The sequence below is a fragment of the Manis pentadactyla genome, chromosome 2 (genome assembly GCF_030020395.1).
Source record: "Manis pentadactyla isolate mManPen7 chromosome 2, mManPen7.hap1, whole genome shotgun sequence".
Lineage (NCBI taxonomy): Eukaryota > Metazoa > Chordata > Mammalia > Pholidota > Manidae > Manis > Manis pentadactyla.
In genome coordinates this window covers 10,491,173-10,512,686 of record NC_080020.1, presented here as the reverse complement: position 1 = coordinate 10,512,686, position 21,514 = coordinate 10,491,173, and the positions used below count along the sequence as shown (strand labels likewise).

Genomic DNA, 21,514 nt, shown 5'->3' with positions numbered 1-21,514 from the left:
TGTAATACATGGTTATATTTCCCAGGGTTGTCTGCTGAAAAAGCTAAGAGGCAAAGATACCCCAGTGGTAAAGAGCACCCTAGAACACAGAACTTGGTCTCTAATACCATTCCCCACTAAAAAGAACTAGAGCATCTTGGGAAAAATGGCTAATTCCAGGGTTTCACAGGATAGACATTAAGGTGAGCCAGGAATATCATATTATGCCACAAAATAAGGAAATACTTTTTAAAAAATGATGGATGCATGTTGTGGAAATCAATTTTAAAAACTCCTATTGCCAAATCTGGCAGTGTTTGAGCACTAAAATAATTCGTATAGTAAATAATTATAAGTCCTTCAAAGAAGAGGAATTCAGGAGTTTATAACAATAATGCACAGATACATGGGGAAAAAAGGAAAGGTTCATATTTACAGCAGAGCACTGAGGGCCAACTGTAAACGGGGAGGGAGTTTCAGAGTTGCAAAACCATCACTTCGCAACCACTTGGGTAGAGAATGGATCAGTCAAGAATCATCAGCAGGTGAATGAATAAACAAATGTGGTATATCCATACAATGGAATATTATTCTGCCTTAAAGAGGAAGAAAATTCTGACACATGCTACAACATGGATGAATCTTGAAGACATTATGTTAGGCAAAAAAAGCCAGGCACTATAAAATAAATCTTGTATAATTCCACTTATACAAGTAACTAAAATAGTCATATTCACAAAGACAGAAAGTAGAATGTGGTTACCAGGGCCTGGGAAGAGAGGAAAGGGGACTTATCATTTAATGGTTACAGAACTTCACTTTTGCACATGAAAACAGTTCTGCAGATGAATGAATAGTGGTGATGGTTGCACAACAGGAGTGTATGTAGTGCCACTGAACTGTACACTTAAAAATGGGTAAGATGTCAATTTTATGTTATGCGTATTTTATCACAATTAAAAATAAATAAATTTTAAAATCAAATCATTACTGGATGCCAAACCCGGGGGGAAATTTTAGCAAGGATCAGGATTTTGCATTGTTTTAAAATGTCTTGCCATAGACTGCCCATTGGTTGTGGTGAATAAATCTGGAAGCAACTGATCAGGGGTTTAAAAATTAAGATTACCAATGACAGAAAGCTGAACATCATGTGTCCCCAGGTATGATGCCCTGAGAAAGACACAAGAAAAGCCAGAAAAATACAAAGTTCAGAATGTTCTATTAGGAAAATGGTGGGGGATTGGGGAGGGAAGAGACTGTTTTCTTTAAAACTGTCAGTGTTGTAAAAGACAAAGTCTATGGAAATGTTTCAGGGTAATGGAGGCTAAAGAGACATGCAATACCTGACCCTAAATTGGATCTTGTACTTGAGAAGGGAAATGCTATAAAAGGCATTATTAGCTCAACTGACAAAATCGTAATATTAGCAGTAGACTATAGTATTGTCAATAAAAAAGTATCAGGTTGATAACTGGTCCGTGCTTAGGCAAGGGCATATTCCTATTCTTAAGAAATACAGACTGAAGTAGTTTGGGGTAATGGGCCGTGATATATGCAACTCACCCTCAGATGATTCGGGGGGAAAAAATGTGGGTGTGCATACCCTCAGCACCTAGCACATCACAGGTATTCACTGAATGTTTGCTGAAGGAAGGAATTAAATAACATTGCCTTTTACAACACTGACAGTTTTAAAGATACAGTCTCTTCCCTCCCCCCTCCCCCACCATTTTCCTAATAGAACATTCTTAACTTTGTATTTTCCTGGCTTTTCTTAGTCTGTTCAAACTACTGTAATAAAATGTCACACACTGGGTGACTTAAACAAAAGATAATTCTTTCTCACAGTTCTGGAAGCTGGGAAGTCCAAGGTCAAGGCACCAGCAGATTTGGCTCCTGGTGGAGGCCCTCTTCCTAGCCTGCAGGTGGCCAGTTTCTTACTGTGCCCTCACAGGGCAGAGAGAGGGCTCTGGTTTCTTTCTCTTCTTATAAGGGCGCTAAATCTACCCTCACGGCTTCCTCCAAACCCAGTCACCTCCCACTGCACCACTGACGCACGAATCCACTGAATGCTCCAGTTTTACCTCCGGCTCACTCTTAACATCCACCCTCAAGTCCATGTTATTTCTTCCGGCCTTTGGGACACTGAGGTTCTTTCTGCCTTTACCTCTGTTCTGTTCCTTGATTCACTATGAAAACTCTCTTCCCTGAGGCCACCTAACCTGTACTCCCTGATTTCCCTGATTCCTCCCCAGCAGAAGTTTCTGAGCCACGTCACCCTTTTTCTGGAGATGCCTTCATCTGGTCAGCCCTCCCGGCCTGGCGCTTTCCGCATCTCAAGCCCTCAGGTGTCCGAGTTCACACTTGTCATGCACGTTTTCTACATTTTAATCATAAGTCATCTCTGTCAAAGAGTCAACTCCACAAAAACCAGGCTGATCCCTCATTTTGTTTCTGCACCCTCCTCTTCGAAGGATATATTCACATTTTCAGGTCTCACTGTTGTGGCAGAAGCATTAGCATAAACGCTGTCATGACTGAGTTGCCCTTTTACATTTACATCACCCCTTCTCAGGCCGGAACCAAGTGACACAGTGTACGAGTGTTTCAAGAAAAGGAAATTTTATCTTAACATGAAAAGTCAATTTTTCTACATATAAGTAACTTGAGTAAAAAAGAGTTTCCAACTGTTGCCTTTAGCAGGATTTACTACCAGTTTTATTTTTGTTTCTGTTTGCATATATGCTATCCACTGATAAATAACACATCTGTCCAAGAATTTTTAACTCTTTTCCAAAGCCTGACTACTCCATTCAAAAATAGCATGTTGAATCTCTGGATTTGATGCCTGATTTATTCAATAGAAATTTCCCAAGCATTTATCCTGAACAAGGCATTATTCAAGGGGCTCCATGATAAAGCATGGCTCCTGTCTTCCAGGAGTTACACGGCAGCACAGGAGAATAGTGAACTGCGGTAACTCACCCTGCATCCTTCCAGCAAGTTTTCCGTCCCCCTTCATGTGGGGATGGGCATGTGAGCCAGGTACCTGGACAGTCAGACCCTCCCATCCAGCTGGCCCTTAGCGGTAGGACTGAGTGAGCCATGGAGGCTGAGCTGGTCAGAGTTCCTCCCAGGGGCTTCCATTGGAGGTAGAAGAGAAATTTCTCTTGCACTGGATCACACGATGTAAAGATGGCACTGGGCAAACTGAGGCCCATTTTCCTTCCAGTGGGTAAGGAAATTCCTTAGCAGTAAGTAAGAATTAAGCCAACTCAAAAAGGAGTAAAACTTGAGCATAGAGGCTAAGAGCCCTGATCGGCCTGATGGTCCAAGGCTTTGGATCCAGTTGTGCTGGAAGTTCCCTCCACATTTCAGGTTATCTGAGCCCACAGATCCCCTTTTGCTATGCATGGAAATCCGGTCACTTGCAGCTGAGAGGATCTTGACTCACACAGGAAGCTAAGAGTACTGAGTGGCACCGTGAGTGGCAAGAGGAATAAAACAAGCTTCTACAAAACTGAAGAGTTAGGAGAGTTCTCCTTCATTAGGGAAGATAGAAAAAGTGGCATCTGAGCTTGTTCTTAAGGAGCAAGTTAAATCTTAAGAGGTAGGAGAGGGCAAAAGAACATTCCATATGGAAGAAACAAAGGGAAGTGGTAAAAAAAACCTGTTGGGGTTGCAAAAGTGAATTCAAAGCAGAGCAGTGTGGGAGCTAAGATGGAAAAGGTAAGTTTGGGTGACCCTTTTGTGTGGGTCCCAGCCTGTGCATAGAGATGCTATCAGCTAAGAATGCCCAGGGGCACTCACCTATGCTGCTTTGTAACAAGCCATCACAGTCATGTCCCTGACTGGAGCCAGCCTTGTGGCCAGACTGGCCCTAGTGGCTCTTATTATGACTGCAGGACCCACCTCAGCCACAACCACCAGGGAGCTCTGAAATGCCTAGATTTATTATTCACAAGTCCCGAAGGGCACACGGCATGCCCGAGGTCTCAAGTAGAGAGAGAACGTATGCGTGGACCTGGGTTTCTGCCTTTATTGGGATTGAAGGTGGGGGACCTACGGCTTCAGGGTTTCACTCTTTATTGATGAATTTAAAACATAAGAGCAGAAATTGATGTGCAGGAAGGGAAGAGAATGGTCACTCAAGCGGTCAGTTATCCAGGTCACCCAGGGCTTTCTGAAAGGGGAGCTGCATGGGTGGGATGGCCTAGCTCCTTATCTAGTTGTGTAGCTGGCAGTGTGTTTATTCCAAGTGTATATCTTTAAAGTGGACACTTCGGCAATCGAAAGCTTAAAGTCAGGCACTTCAGTAAATAAAAACCTAATTGATAGGCACTTATCCTACTTAGTGGAGGACCTTGGATCCCAACAGAATAGCCAAGTATATTGTCCAGCTAGTCACAGGAGATGTTATGCTGCAGGTCAGTTGAGTGGTTAGGGCTAGAGATCATCACTGGGAGTTATCTACAGAAAAACTACAGTTACTTTTTCCTTCCCAATTTGGACGCCTTTATTCTTTTTCTTGCCTAATTGCTATGGCAAGGACGTCCAATACTATATTCAATAAAATTGATGATAGTAGACATCCTTGTCCTTTTCCTGATTTTAGGGGAAAGTATTCAGTCTTCTACCACTGAGAATGATGTTAGCTGTGGGTTTCTTATATATGGCATTTACCAGGTTAAGTTTCCTTCTATCCCAAGTTTGTTGAGTGTTTTTATTATGAAAGGATGTTGAATTTTGTCAAGTGCTTTTTCTGCATCTATTGAGATGATCATGTGGTTCTTTTCCCCTTATTCTATTAATGTGGTGTATTATACTGATTGATTCTCATATGTTGAAAACGCCAAAGATAAGACTCACTTGGTCAGTGTATAATTATTTTAGTATGTGGCTAAATTTAATTCACTAATTTTTTAAAGAAATTTTGAGAAATCAATATTCATAGGGTTATTAGTCTGTACTTTTCTTTTCCTATAGTGTCTTTGTCTGGATTTTGGTACCAAGGTAATGCTGGCCTCAGAGAATGAGTTAGGAAGTATTCCCTCTTCAATCTTTTGGAAGAGTTTGAAAAGGACTGGTGTTAGTTCTTCAAGTGTTTGGTAAAATTTACCAGCAAAGCCACTGATTCAGGACTTTTCTTTGTTTGGAGGTTTTTGATTACTGTTTCAATCTCCTTACTAATTAGAGATCTACTCAGATTTTCTATTTCTTCTTGATTCAGTCTTGGTATATTGCTAATGATGAAGAACATCTTTCCATGTACTTATTTTCCACCTGTATATCTTCTTCAGTGAAATATCTTTTATGCTTTTGCTCATTTTCCAAATGGATTTTTTTAACTGTTGAGTCTTGAGAGTTCTTTGGATATTATAGATACCAATCTTTTGAAAACAATGTGGTCTATAAGTCTAGTTTGTCTTTTTATCCTCTTACCAAATTTTTCAGAGCAATTTTGATGAGGTCCACTTTGTCAAATTTCCTTTCTAAGGATTGTGTTTTTGGGCCAAGTCTAAGAACTTTCTGCTTAGCCCTGGTTCCTGAAGATTTTTTCATGAAAGTTTTATATTTCACTTTTAAGATGATGGTTTATTTTGAGTTTATTTTTATGTAAAGTATGAAATTTAGGTCTTTTTTTAACTTATGAATATATAATTTCTCCACCACCATTTGTTGAGAAGACCGTCATCTTTCCATTGAATTGTTTCTGTATCTTTGTCAGAATTGTGTTGGGCATCTTTGTGAGTGTCTGTTTCTGGATTCAATATTCTATTCCACTGATTTATCTGTGTATCCCTCCACCAATACTACACATTCTTGATTACTGTAGATACATAAATATTCAAATTGAGTAGACTAATTCCTAACACTTTATTCTTCTTTTCCAAGATTGCTTTGGTTATTTTAGAGTCTGTGTCATTCCATATGAATTTTAGAATAAACTTGTCTATGTCTGCAAAAAAATTTGCTTTGATTTTGATAGGAACTGCATTAAACCTACAAGTAATCTGGGGGAGAACTGACACCTTTGTTTTGTTGAATCTCCCAATACATGAGAACAGTATGTCTCTCCACTAATTTTGGTCTTGTTTGATTTCTTTCACCATTTTCTGTTTTTAATTTTATTGTTTGCTGCTCTTATCTTTATTATTTCCTTCTTTATCCTCATTTTGAGTTTGTTTTCCTCTTCTTTTTATAATTTCTTGAGGAAGGAACTTAGATTATGGACTTGAAAACATTCCTCTTTTTAATGGAAATATTTTAGTGCTATAAATGTCCCTCTTGGCACCACTTTAGCTGAGTCTTATGTATTTTGCTATATTATATTTTCATTTTCATTCAATTGTATGTATTTTTAAATTTTCCTCTGAGACTTTGACTCAGGGGTTATTTTGAAGTGTATGTTCAATTTTCAAATTTTTAGACATTTCCTGTTACCTTTCTGTTAGGTGTTTCTAGTTTGATTCCAACTAATTTCTGATAAAGATTCAAAAGCGATTAATGGAGAAAGGATTCCCTTTTCAGTGAGTGGTGGTGGAGCAATTGCATATCTGTGGCTTACAAAACAACTTGACCCAAATTCCATGCCTTTATAAAATTAATTCAAAATGAACCATGATATTAAATGAAAAACTATAAAGCTTTCAGAAATATACTCTGGAAACATAGTCAGTATGATTTCAATTCTATTCAATTATGAAGATGTTAGTTTAGTGGACCAGAATATGGTCTATCTTGGCGAACGTCTTGGGGCACTTGAAATTGTATATTATGCTGTTGTTGGATGTTTAATATATTTTGATAAGATCTCATTGGTTGATTGTGCTGTTCATGTCTTATTTTTTTGTACTTTGCTAACTTTCTGTCTCATAGTCCTAACAGTTGCCAAAAGTAGGATGTCGATATCTCCAACTATAATTATGGGTTCTTTCAGTTCTCTCAGCTTTTCCTTCATGTATTTTGTTTTGAGGCTCTCTTGCTTGCTGAATAGATATTTAGGATTGTCTTCCTGGTGGATTTATCATCTTATCATTTAAGAGGTGTTGAAGCCATTATTTCTTCAAATACTCTTTGAGCCCCTCTCTTTTACTCCCTTCCTTCTAGAATTCCAATGATACAAATGTTGGATCCTTTATTATTGTCCCATAGGTAGCCAAGGTTCTGTCTTTTTTTCCCACTGTACTCTGTTTTTTTCAGATTCTATAGATTCTACAGATCTATCTTCAATTCAATGAATCTCTCCTCTGTCATCTCCACTCAACTATTGAGACAGTAAGATTTTTAAAATTATTTTTTCAGTTGTATAATTTCCATTTGGTTCTTTTTTATTACTTCTTTGATGGGATTTTTTTTTTCACTTGTTTCAAAAGAACCTGTAGTTCCTTGCTCAATGTTTTATGATGACTGCTTTAAAATACTTGTCAGATAATTCCAACATCTGATTCATCATGCTTTTGGAGCTATGAGTGTCTTTTATCATTCAAGTTGTGATTTTCCTAGTCTTGGTATGATAGGTGATTTGTCATTATATCCTTGACATTTGGTTATTATGTTAGAAGTCTCTGGGTCCTATTTAAATATCTTATTCTAGCAAGCAGTCACCCTGTTTAGATTAACACAGAGATTCTTGCCTAATTCGGCAAGTTCCTGTTCTAATGACAAGTTTTAGAGCCCTCGCAATGTTATCTTGATCTTCTTGGTTTATCTGATGCAAGTGAAGCTTCTACGTGTCCCTGCATGTGCTGCCTATTGGGGCAGAAGGAACATCCATGGCCAGGCCACCTGGTACCTCTAGGTGGGGGAGGACAGCTTCAGACCCCTGGGACAATGAGACTTCCCAAGCTGCCCATTTGTTGTGGTGAGATCTCCCTGGCCAGAGCTGTCCTCTCCTAGTGTCTCTCAGTGGAGAGGGGGCTCTCTGGCCTTGCAGGGAAGGAGAGCATGTCACTTGGCCTCTTACGGTTGGTGGGTTTCCTGACTTAACTCACTTGCTGATGCTACTAGGTTCACCTGGTGTTGTCGGTGGGTCTCCTGTTTGATCCAGGAAAGGAATGAGCCTACCCCAGCTGCCTTTTGTTGCTAGATTTGTGGTCAGAAAACACCAGGCCTGGGTCACGTTCTTCTGTTGGTTGGGTGGTTGTAAGATGCCCTACAACTAAGTCATTCCTCCTGTCCTTGGGTGCCCCAACCGGCGCACCCCAATCCCCACAGCTCAGAGTTGTCCTTTGGTATCTCTTGTTTCCAGAGTCTATAATTGTACTTAGAGGGGAAATGCAGAGAGAAATGAGTCTACACCATCAAGTCTGATCTCCTTGTAATGCCTGTTATTGGCTAAACACACTGTCAGCAAGAGAATAAAAGAATATGTTTCTGCAATACATAAAGGCAGCCTCCCAGAGCACAGAGCAGAATGCGGTGGAAAGTGAACTTGGAGAGGAAACAGGGTACATCCAACACAACTACCATTTTTTGTGAAGAAAAGATCAAAACATTTAAAAATCTACAAAGACTCCAGTAACGTACATGTGTCCTGCCCCATACTATCATTAAAAGAATATCATCAGAAGAAAAGTGATCTCAGAGGGAAGGATATAGAGGCAAGAAGGTGAAGCTAAAAATGAGTAAAATGTGTTGTTATATTCAAGTAGACATTTATTAGCCACCAAGAGACCAAGCCTGGGATTTTAAAAAGATGATATTAAATTTTTTAGATAAAAATAGAAGGAATATAAAAATGGACTAGCAGTTACCAAAGGGAAGGGATTGGGGAAGGTGGGTGGGAAGGGAGGGAGAAGGGGATTAAGGGACATTAATAATAGCACACACAATGTAGGTAGGTCACGGGGAAGGCAGTATAGCATGGAGAAGACAAGTAATGACTCTATAGCATCTTACTATGCTGATGGACAGTGCACTAAGGGGTGGGGAGGACTTGATAATATGAGTGAATGTTGAAACCATACCATTGCTCATGTGAAACCTTCATAAAATTGTATATCAGTGATACATTAATAAAATTTAGAAAGAGAATATAACTGGAAAAAATAAAAGGGATATAATGCTGGTTCCATGAGTAGTTAGTTAAATGAGTAGTAAACTTGTCCCTGTCTTGTTCTAAGCAGTACAGACTCTGCTGGAAATTTATAATCATTATGGATGTTAAGAAATTTTTATGGGAACAGCTATTTACCTATAGTCCCAGTCGTGTATATAAGGGAAATGGGAAATATAGCAATCTTGTTAATTTTAAGGGAGGCAGGAAAAAAGGAGAAGGGAAAGAAACAAGGCCCAAAAAAGATGGTAAAGGTAAAATGCCTATTTTGTATTTTAGAGACTACTGTAAGCACACAGAGCATGCAGAGTACATGAACAAACCATTAGATTCAGCAAAATGCAAATTTTTCAGTGAACCGAAGGCATTTCATGTACAGGCTGCTTTGTGCTCCAGTGCTTTAAAAAGAGTAAGGGCAACATTTCTTTGTCACGAAAATTGATAATTAACCAGCTCTGTGAAGGATATTGATGTGGCTTGAGGGGGGTTAAAAATCAATCCCTGGAAAAACTGTTTCCTGCTTCTCTTTCCTCTTTCCCCAGTCTGTCTCCCCACCCACCCTAAACTCTGGACCTTCAAACCTCAACCCATCCTTCACTTGTTTTTATTTCCTTTCAAGCCTTGGAGACTAGCACTTGTTCTACTTCAGAAAAAAAATATGTGGGGAAAGTAGCAATCAGTAAATAAATCTTCATTTTTACAAGAATTTTTCAAAACAGTCAAACAACCCATAGTAGTGGCCGTCTCCATCTTTCAGTTCCCAGGACTCAGCACCATGGTGACTGACGTACAGACATTATGACTATAAGAGAAAGGAAGGAAGGAGAGGGGACGGGGGAAGGAGGGAGAGAAGGAGAATCAATAAATGCTCATTGTGCATTTTTTGAGGAAACAAAATTGCAAAGACATGGCTTTTACATTTAGAGGGGGGTCCACAGCAGATGGTGCCAAAGGAATCTCAGCTCCATTCACAGGAATCTAAGAGATTTCTTGGAAAGACAGAAGCACTGAGTCATTGTGAGCCACACGTACAAGAGTAAGTGCTGTGGGTGGATGACTGCCTCATCCCGTGTCTCAGTCCATTTGGGCTACTGTGACTGAATGCCACAGATAGGGTGCTTGTGAACCACAGAAATCTATTTCTCACCGTTCTGGAGTCTGCAGAGTCCAAGATGTAAGCCTGAGCAGATTTGGTGTCCAGTGAGAGTTGGCTTCCGGGTTCCTAGAGAGCCATCCACTCGCTGTGCCCTCACATGGCGGAAGGGGCAATGAGGCTGTCTGCTGGAGTCTCTTTTAGGAGGACACTAATCCTACTCATAAAAGATCTACCCTCATGAGCACCTCACAAAGGGCCTACCTCCAAATACCTTCATATTGGGTGTTAGGATGTCAACAGTTTGGGGAGGCCACGAACATTCAGACCATCACTGGTCCTCTTCCTAACTAAGACAGAGAAAATTAGGTTCACTGCTGGCTGAAGTCACATCCCTGAATGATGTGTGTTGGCAGAATTCTATGATCGCTCTTTCTTCCTCGTTCCTGAAGGGTATGAGGTCGTATCCATGGATTTTGCTTGTGTGCCTCCCGTGTCATCCCTGCTTAGTCTATGGAATCATGTCGGACTCATGAGTATGTCATTCTAGAATCTAACCTGGTGATGTGCCTGTTGCTACTCCACACTCAATGTTCGAGAAGATTTGCACATATGTTTATGAAATGAACAGGAGGATAGAGTCCTAAGCTAAGGAATCCTTGTTAACAGCTGAGATCAAATTGTATCAAAGGATCTAATAAAAAATTTAGCAATCTCAAAAATCACAAAATAAGCTTTAGGAAAAAGAATTTTAAAATGTACTGTGTGATATTAAATACCTGACATATAATATTCAGAACACCAAAAAGATAATTTACTGAGATAGCTATCACCTTAGAAAACACATTAAAATTTTCTGGATATAACTTTTTAGCATATCCAGGACTAAAAACTAAAATGGAATGTCTTTTCCAAGTATGAAAAAGCACCCTAGAAATGGCTCACAGGGACACTCAGAGGGCACATCTAGATCACAGAGGCAAAGTCACTAAAAATTAGTGTTGGACTGAATATCTCCTAGGCAGCCAGTTTATGCAGCTATTATAGGAACTTATTCATCCACCTTGAAGTGAGATGGAATTTTCCAGACTATAGAGGTTCAAAAATATCTTACTCATGGCCCCAAACTCACCTAGCCACAGAGCATGCTTACCTCTGCATTGGGAAGGCTCAAAGGGAAGTATGGAACAGTGATGACATGAGTCACCTGGTTTTGATAAAGAAATGCTCAAATATGAACAAAAAATGGGAAGAGACACATACACAATGGAATATTATTCAGCCATAAGAAGATAAATCCTACCATTTGCAGCAGCATGGATGGAGCTAGAGGGTATTATGCTCGATGAAATAAGCCAGGCAGAGAAAGAAAGACAAGTACCAAATGATTTCACTCATCTGTGGAGCATAACAACAAAGCAAAAACTGAAGGAACAAAACAACAGCAGACCCCCAAACCCAAGAATGGACTGGCAGTTACCAAAGGCAAAGGGACTGGGGAGGATGGGTGGGAAGGGAGAAATAAGGGGGGAAAGGGGGCATTATGATTAGCACACATAATGTAGCAGGGGGGGCGGATACAGGGAAGGCAGTAGAACACAGAGAAGACAAGTAGTGACTCTATAGCATCTTACTACACTGATGGACAGTGACTGTAATGGGGTATGTGGTGTGCACTTGATAATGGGGGGAGTCTAGTAACCACAATGTTGCTCATGTAATTGTACATTAATGACACCAAAATTTTAAAATTTTTTAAATTTAAAAAATTGGAAGAGAGTATGGAATTTACATTACTGTGACTCCGTAAATGATTTTCTAATGACAATTTGTCCCTCACAACAACCCTATAAGGTAGTATTATTATTGTCACTTCATGGTTAGAAAAATGAGATTTGTTTCTTCAGTCCTAGGACTGCTGTAACAAATTATCAGAAACAGCATAGCTTAGAACAACAGAAATTCATTTCCTCACATTTAGGAGCATCGGCCAAGTGTCAGCAGAGTCGGTTCCTTCCAGAGGCCCTGAGGGAGAACCGCTCCTCGCTGGTGACAGGCAATCCTTGGCATTCCTTGGCTTTCGGCTCATCACTCTCTAAACAAATCTGTACTCAGGCAACTTTACCCGCAGGTGGAAACATAGCTTCAGCCCGTAGGTTCTTTTTTCAGCTCGTCATCCACCTTAGCAACATCTCCATGGGCAGCAGCCTTAACTAATTCTTCATTAAAATCGCCAAATTCTTGAGTTTCAGAGAATTCCTTCAGGTGTAGGGAGAGTCTTTCACCAGATGTTTTTTTGCCAGCGTCTTTTGCCAGATAGTCCTGCAGGTGCCATGTTGGAAACTCCAGTAAATTCTATGTCCACACAGGTCCCGCAAACGTCCACTTTAAATCACCATCTGTTTCTAGATGACAACCCCTAAGTAGCAAGGACAAGCCTAAAAAGCAGACCTCCTGGCTGAGAGTGCAGAGCACCATTCCAGCTGCTCAGTTTTCTCAGGTTTTTCAAGTTCAAGTCCGGTGACATATATGTGTGCTGATCTTCTATGGACCCATCTTAACCACCCATCCTGGGCTCTGGGAACTGGGACACGTCCTAATGTTCAGACAATGCCAAAGGCCCCCAGCATGACGCCACAACGTCCAGAGCAAAAGTTGAGGAAGAAGACTGACCGCGAGGAGAGGAAGTTATTGTCCCCAGATGAGAGGACAATGGACACATGGTGGGAGTGGGGGGGAACACTCCTGTGGACATCAACATCCCGGCAGGGAACACAACCTAAGAATCTAACAAGGAGACAGAAAGAGGTAGTGGCTCTGCTTGGGCGTTTCTCTTGCAATAATCACAATCATATGGATCACAGATGCCTATTCCTCGGTTTTGAATTTGAATCTAGTAATACTTTCTGCTTCACCCCATCGTCCTTCCTATGCTAGTTGCCATTCTGTTGGCCTTTGAAGAATGAACAGAAGTTTACCAGGATCAAGCGTGGGAGAGTGTTGATCCGGGCACTAGGAGGGCAGGACGCCCCAGCAGATGCTGAGAATGACCATTTGATTAGAGTATTTGGTGCCTAGGGAAGGGGAGGGTTTGTCTGAAAGGCAGCTTGCAGACAGGGTTGGTGCCAAATTGAAAGACCCATTGGGTTTGCTAAGGAGTTTGACTTTTTAGATAGTGGAGAAAATAGATATTTTGACTGAGAAAATTATAAAAGTCATATTGTAAGAAAAATAATTCTAGTGGTAAAGTACACATGCCAGGGTGGGAAGAAGCCAGCAACAATAACTTGGATGAGACCCAGTGGCCAAGGGCGTTTGGAAAGGCCAGTTCATGAGCTACTTAAAGAGGAAGAATGGACAGAAACTGGGACCTGGTGGGTGCAGGTATAAAGCCAGTGTCGATGATGTTGGATGAATCGTGGTGACCCTGCTGAGGTTAGGCAGGTGCCCTGCTCTACTCAGAACCCGTCAATGACTTTGCTGAGTCATGACCCACAATATGAACCCTCCGTCTAGTCACGCTTTTCCATACCCCGTGACCTAGTTTTCTACCATATGACACTCCCATGAACTTTTATTTACTGATTCCCCTCTTTTCTGCCCCCGAAGTGGGGATAGGCTCAAGAATGTATCCTCGGTTCTCTTTCCCTCTTACATTCAAATCTTTCAGTGAGCCAGTCAGCACGTAGGTCTCTAGCCATCTAGATGCGGGGCTGTTATCTCACTCAGCCCTTCCTCTCCAGATGCCTGCAAGCCCCTGGAATTTACACTGGGCACCTTCATCCCAAGCTCAGCATGTTCACATAGAACTGATCATTATCTTCCCTGAAAACTGGCCTCTCTAACAACACCCCATTTTTATCCATAGTAAAACCTTTTTCTCAGTGTCCCAGACTAGCAGCCTGAAGCCACCTTAGTAATCAACGAGCATGGGTTTTAGAGTCAGATTCCGGGTGACATATATATGACTCCACCAGCTGCTAAGCATACAAGGTTGGGCAAGAACTTCTGCTTCTTCAATAGTAAAATGGGAGTAACAGTGCTTAAGTCAGAGGAATGTCCTAAGGTGTAAATGAGGTCCTATGGGCAAAGGCCTTGCCCCAAGTCAGCCCTCAGCAAACACTGGTCCCCATGTTCCTTTACCTCCTATTCCACAGGTCACCAGATCCTGTGGTGTCTCCCTGTTAAATTCAGAATTTTTCCCTTTTTCTCCATTTCCCTACTGATTCTAGACTACACCTTCTCATACATCAACTATGCTGGAACAGCTTCTAAACTGGTCTACCTACTTCAGTGTCTCATACTCTGGTCCATACTTTACGTTGTCATATTCATATTCCCAAAGCGTTGCTTTCATCCCGTTTGACATATTTGGTGTGATCAAGCTGGGTACTGAAATGCATCTAGCCACGAGTGTACGTGTATGTGCATGGGCTTCCCCACTCACTCATTTTCTTCTAACTTACGTGAAACAGATCTTTTTGTAACCCTCATTCCCTTAGTATCTTCCCACAGAGATGAATGAGCTCAGGGACCAGCAGACAGAGCATGGGGCTAATGCCATTAGCCCAGTGCTTAACAAGCCTGTTCCTAGAACATTGTTCAATTTTCAGCAGTTGCTGTTCCAGAAGACACAGAGCGAATGAGTGCACAGAACTCCAGAAAACAGCAGCAGCAAGAAGGGAAAAGGCAGAATTATGTTGGAGGAAAGTCTCCAGGCAGCTGAAACCCATGACAGAACACAAGGCCCCATTGACAGTAATGCTGATGACAAAAACAGTGGGAAATTAACATGATGAAGAACATGAAAAGGTACAAATGGAAGTTATAAAACCCTGTGAGGTGGTTGCCAGGTGCTCGGGGAGAGGGCACAATGGAGAGTTTTTGTTTAATGGGTATAGAGTTTCGTGTTGCAAGATGAGAAGTTTTGGAGATTGGCTGCCCAACAGCATGCATGTAATTAATACCACTCAACTGTATACTTAAAAATGGTTAAGAGATGGGTGGGAAGGGAGGGATAAGGGGAAAAAATGGGGCATTACTATTAGCAGACATAATGTGTTGGGGGGGCACGGGGAGGGCTGTGCCACACAGAGAAGACAAGTAGTGAGTCTACAGCATCTCACTACGCTGATGGACAGTGACTGTAATGGGGTGGGGGGGGACTTGGTGATGGGGGGAATCTAGTAAACATAATGTTGCTCATGTAATTGTAGATTAATGATACCAAAATAAAAATAAATAAAAATAAATGGTTAAGATGGTAAATTTTGTGTTATGTGCTTTTTAAACACAATTTTTTTTTAATTTCTAAAAAAGAAATGCTCTTTGAGGGAACTCTAAAGGAGCTGAAGGTGTGTGCCTTAGCTAGGGAATGAATGAAGCTGGAAGGATGGGGGTGCCCTTCTCATGGTGTTCCCGTGATTCTAGACAGCCTGCCTTTGTCCCTATCACAGAAATCATCTCACTGCATTTACATTTCCTCTCTAGTTGCCTGACTCCCCTAGTAGACTAGAGGCTTCTTTAAAAGAGAGACTACCCCTTCACTATGGCACCCCCAGTACCTAACAGTGTGTGGCACAGGGTAGGCATTCCATAAATATTTGTTAAATATGAATAAATGAATGGATAGATGATGGGTGGATAAATAAATGAGTGAATGGAGAGCGAGGCACTCTCTATATGTGCTCTTTTCAGAGTGCATCCCACATATTAACAACTCGAGGGGTACAACTGTCTGTGGCAGGTGTTATCATTGGCCATATTTTATGGAAGAGGACACTGAGGCACAGAGAGATGAAGGGATTCACCCAAGGTCACACAAAGAATACACAGTGATTCTGGGACTCAAACCAGGACAGTCCAGCTCCAAGGCCATGCTTTTAACACTCACCAAGCTGCCACTCAGTAGGTGAGAAACTTGAGACGCTGGTCAGTTGAAAGTCCAAAGTCAAACTTGAGGCCAGACCATACTCTACCTGCTTTCAGGAAATAACTAAAAACTGGGCCACAAGGGATAGCCAGATTGTCTCTATGCGAGTAACGTGTTTACCAGCTTGCAGTAAGAGGTGGAGAGCTGTTCTTTGGGGGCATCCAGAGTTCTCTGCTGTGAGTGCTTATGCGCCTGCTTTCTGCCCACCACTAGAATCCAAAAGGCCTCCAGGGCAGGAGCCATGTCTTATTTTGTTATATCCCCAAAGCCTGCCACAGTGCCTGGCACAGGGCAGATATTTAGATAAGGGCTCACTGAAGGGAGGAAGAAAAGAACAATCTTAAGCCAGGCTATCATTTATGGCAACAGGCAAGATGCACAGTTCAGTGCATCCATACATCTATGAATTTCTAATAAATCTTAGAAATATAATTTCACCTCTTCCAAACTCACCATTTGACCTCATTATGCTTATCCTCACAGAGCAGGTGACTAGTCAGAAAGTTGAGAAATGATTATCCAATGTATAAGTCCTCTGTATACAGCATGAATATCCAATCAAATAAACAGGGACCATTGGGAGTAGTCACAGGAATCAACTTTTGTAAAGTTCCAGGTACTATGCAGTACCATCAACCCCAAATCCATAAGCAGAGGGAAAAGCATGAGTCAGGCATCCTTGCCTGTGAGGGCTGGCAGCGGATGGGCTGAGAGGCAGGGGGCTAGGAATTTCCTGAAATCTCATGCTGAAGTTTGTGTGCTTACATACATGTGCATTTGTGGGGGGGGGGGGAATGATTGGTAGCATTCATTCCAATTTCAAAAAGCTACTTAACTAAAAAACAAACAACCAAAGGTCTACATAAAAAGGAATGAGGGCTTCCGCCTCTGGATCCTGCTGTAGGGTCATGAGTCGTTTCAAGTTTTTGGATATTGGTATCAACTTGACAGATCCTATGTTCAGAGGAGTTTACAGAGGGGTTCAAAAGCATTAAGATGATTTACAGGATGTAATAGAGAAAGCTGTCCAGGTTGGTGTTAAAAAGTTTATAATTACACGTGGAAATCTACAAGACAGTAAAGAGGCACTGCATTTGGCATAAACAAATGCTATGTTTTTCAGTACAGTTAGATGCCATCCCACAAGATGCAATGAATTTGAAAAGAATAACCCTGATCATTAATTAGCAGAGTTGCTAAATCTTGCTGAAAACAATAAAGGGAAAGTTGTAGCAATAGGGGAATGTGGACTTGATTTTGATCGACTACAGTTTTGTTCAAGAGATACTCAGTTCAAATATTTTGAAAAACAGTTTGACCTGTCAGAACAAACAAAATTACCAATGTTTCTTCACTGTCGGAAATTGCATGCTGCATTTTTGGACATAATGAAAAGAAACAGACATCGGTGTGTAGGTGGAGTAGTACATTCATTTGAGCGGCAGCTGCTTTGATTGATTTGAATCTGTGCCTAGGATTTAATGGTTGCTCACTGAAAACTGAGGCTAATTTGGTAGTTTTGAAGTCAATACCTAGTGAAAAGATGATGATTGAGACTGATCCACCTTGGTGTGGAGTCAGAAGTACACATGCTGGATCAAAATATATAAAAACTTCATTTCCCAATGAAAAGAAGTGGGAAAATGGGTACTTTTTGTAAGACAGAAATGAACCCTGCCATGTAATTCAAATACTGGAGATAATGTCAGCAGTAAGAGAGGAGGATCCACTGGAATTAGGCAATATGCTATGTAACAACACCATTAAATTATTTTTTCCTAACATGTAAAAAAAACAGGAATGAGGTACTGATACCTGCTACAATGTGGATGAGCTTCAGAAGAGATTTTGGTAAGAAGCCTGTCCAGAGGCCACATAGTATGTGATTCCATTTATATGAAATTTCCATAAGAGGAAAATCCACAGAGACAGAGGGTATATCATATCAGTGGTTTCCAGGGGATGGAGGGAGAAGGAGGTTAGGAGCCATGAGGTTTCTTTTTAGGGTGATGAAAATACTCTGGAATTAGATAGTGGCCATAGTTGTACAATATCGTGAATATCCTAAAAGCTATTGAATCGTACATTTTAAGACGGCAAAATCAACATAATGTGAATTTATTCTCAATTAAAAGGAAGCAAAACAGTGCCAATGGCAACCAAACTATGGCTTTAGGATCTTTGCCTATCCATTATATATTCTCTTTCCAGGTGCCAAGTGAAATGACTCTACTGACATCCTTGGTGTAAACTGAAGACATGCTTCAGGACCCCTTATAGATGGAGAGGGTCACAGAAAGGAGATAAAAATTCTGAAATGGCTAGTAACTTGATAGATAGGGTTTTATGCAAAACTTGGTGTTAAGGGACTAGTTGTTTCCATTGACCTAATTAATGATTTCCTTCGAAGCTGAATAAAACTGAATCATTTTGAATACATTTTCGAGAAAAGAAAGTTTGAATTCAATGAGGAATGAGGAACAGGCCAGGCCAGGCCATGTGCCTGTCTCCCTTTTTCAAAACCATTCCACTGCCCTTTACCCAACATATGAAAAAAACAAAACTGTTCAAACAGCATCCAACTTTGTTAAATTATTTTTTCAGCTGAACTGGAATCATCTCCAGTTCTTTTTCTCCTCATATCAAGCAGGAATCAGAACTAAAGTCCTAGCATGTTGTAATTAGTAGATGGAATAAGGTCAGCATTCTCTTTAAAAATGGCCCTGGGGTTGCAGGAAGAGTTTCACAAAGAAACAGCAGCAGAGAAGGGAAAATTTCACATGTTTCCCAGGAAGTACTCTTCCTTACTGAATTTCTCTAGTTACCTTTTCGTTTGGCTACTGGTCTTATAAATACAAAAAGGTAAATAGTGTCACTCCACTCTCTTGAGAAAACTCCAAATTCTGTGTAATTACAGGCCAGGAGACAGATAACACCAGGCTAGGGGTTAGACGCTTTTTGTTTGCCTTTTTGTTATCACCTGTCACAATTTGCTGGGAAGGTAAGAAAACACTGCTGTTTATCTGGATTCGTGGCAATCTCTAACTCCAACTTTTAGAAACTTCAAGGTTTGACTGTAACCATGTTAGCAAAGTCTAATAGATTGCTTTGTAAATGAAGCAGACAACGCTGATTGATTATGTTATACAATACAGCATTAGTAAAAAGAGAAAAGATTTTCCTCCCCTAAATTGAATTTTAGGTGCATGCCTGCCTCTTTCCCAAGAAAACCAAAAGAAATTAGGTCAGTCTATATACAGGCTGGCCGTTAAGTCTGGATGCAGACATAATATTTTATCTTGTATACATCAAATACAAAATATTATGTATAGCCACTTGTGTTCGGGCTTTAAGAACAACCTACATAAGCTAGTTGTCAGAGGGACAAGGAAATGTGAAATGACTGGGTCTATACTAAAAGCTCAGCATAAGAGCAATGGACGTGGGTGTGAATAAGAGCAATAAAGACAGACTAACTTGATAGTTTATGCCCTTCGACTTCTACTTTCCCTTCAATTATTGAATGAATCGGGTCAGGAGAATCTCTGTGGTGTGTGTAGTTGCTGTTATAACAGCGGCACTGTGGGAGAGAGGCTCTCCTCAAAGATATGTTTCATGACTCTTGAGCTGAGCCATCAATATTTACATGCAAAGAAATAAATGCAGAACACCCAAATCAAACCAGGTGTACTCCCTGCTGTTTTTCAGATAGATTGTTCAGTAGAGAGAGCATTTCCTGACACTGAAGACTCAGGGGTGGGTTGTGAAAGCTCTCAGAAGAACATGGTGTGGAGCAAGAACTGACGGAGGTAGACAAGCACTGGCACGGGAACAAAAATCAAGTTGACTAGATGATCCAGACATTTAAATAAGAATTTCCCATTAAGGTTTTCAAAATTCAGATAATTGTACAACAGTTGATGTTCCATTAGATGAAAGAAAAAAACACATATTAAAGACCCAAATCTTTTCCCACATTTTAAAATATTGTATCAAAGAAAGGATGTTAGGATGGCCTCTGTGTAAGGATGACACACATTTGTGACGTGTTTCATCATATTTTTATGTACAAGGAATTGACATCATCTGAAAAGCTAAAAACAGATTAAAAACCAAACAAAAGCTTAAAAATAAAACATTGTATCTAAATTATTAGAATTTGGCATGGTTCCTCCGTTAGGCATTTTCTCTAGAAACCTACCTAATCCAGTTAGAAACATTTTGTGAAAAAATAATTTACTATCCAGAAAGTTTTCCTGTTTCCAAGATAAGAAAGCCTGTTCTGCCATCCCAGCAGGCAAGGGTTGTTTAAGTTACTAGATAACAAAGTTGTTATTGATTCTATTATTTTTACTCTTCCTGAATTCCCTGCAGTCTAAAGAGTGTTTGTCAGACCAAGAATGATTTTGTAAAAAGGAATCGTTATGATTGTTGTAACTGGCCTCATTGTGACAGATGGGATCCCAGTGTTTTCTCACTGCCCTTTACTCAGGAGCCAGGAGAATAGAAAGCAAATAACCAAGAAACCAACACACTCACGGTCATCTGGATTTCTCAGCGCTGAGCCAGAACACTTGGAGATCAAATATTGGCCTCCTCCTGAATGCTGCTTTTAGCCTGTTATTGTTAACCAGTTTAACATTCCCTTATCACATGCTCATGTGGGCAGAATGAAATGGAATTAGCTGCAAATTATATAAAATTCACTTACCTTTAAAGAAAGCTATTTGGCCATGTTCAGTGTGGATAGAGGATGGCATTAAGACTCAAGTTAATGGTACTGCCTAGAGATGAATCAATTTGCTTTGGTTTTATTGCCTCCCTTTATTTGCCCTCGTGTGTCAGCTACTGTGGCTGGAAATGTTCAGCTCGACTTCGCTGAGCCCATGTTGGGGCCGCATTACATCCCAAGGAGTGTCCCCGCTCTTTCTAAAGAGCTCAGTGGGAGGAAGTACAACAGCAAAATAAGATGGTGCTGATCCTTTCTAAATCGTTAGTCACATAAAGAAAGAATGGATGTGTAAGACAGAAAGGCAAATCTGAAAACGCTCAAGATTGATGTGTGTTTTGCCCATGCACAGATTCCAGTAGCATGCTTTCTGCCCTTAGACATTTTCATAATTTTCTTCATTTAAACCTCACACAACCTTATGACATAGAAGTACTTTCTTTTGAATGTCCGTATTTTGTGTTTCTTCTTTAAGAGTATCTGTAAGCCTCCATGCATCAAATATATTATAGTTTAAGGATTTATTGTTGTTGTTATTAGTCCCAATTCACAGTGTGCCCAAGAGTGACTTTGGGTGTGTTTAAAATGCAAATTCCCAAGTCCTACCACACCCACGTGTGCTTATTCAGTAGATTTAGGATTAGGCTCAGGAATTTGCATTTTATAAGCATTCCAGTGATTTTGATACACATGGTTCATGAGTCATACTTCCAGAAACAG

At 40.6% G+C, this 21,514-nt stretch overlaps 1 pseudogene; it reads left to right on the top strand.

The window, feature by feature from the left end:
• The first annotated feature begins 16,959 nt into the window (after positions 1-16,959).
• Positions 16,960-17,854, top strand: LOC118928294 (deoxyribonuclease TATDN1-like; annotated as a pseudogene).
• The last annotated feature ends 3,660 nt before the right edge of the window (positions 17,855-21,514 follow it).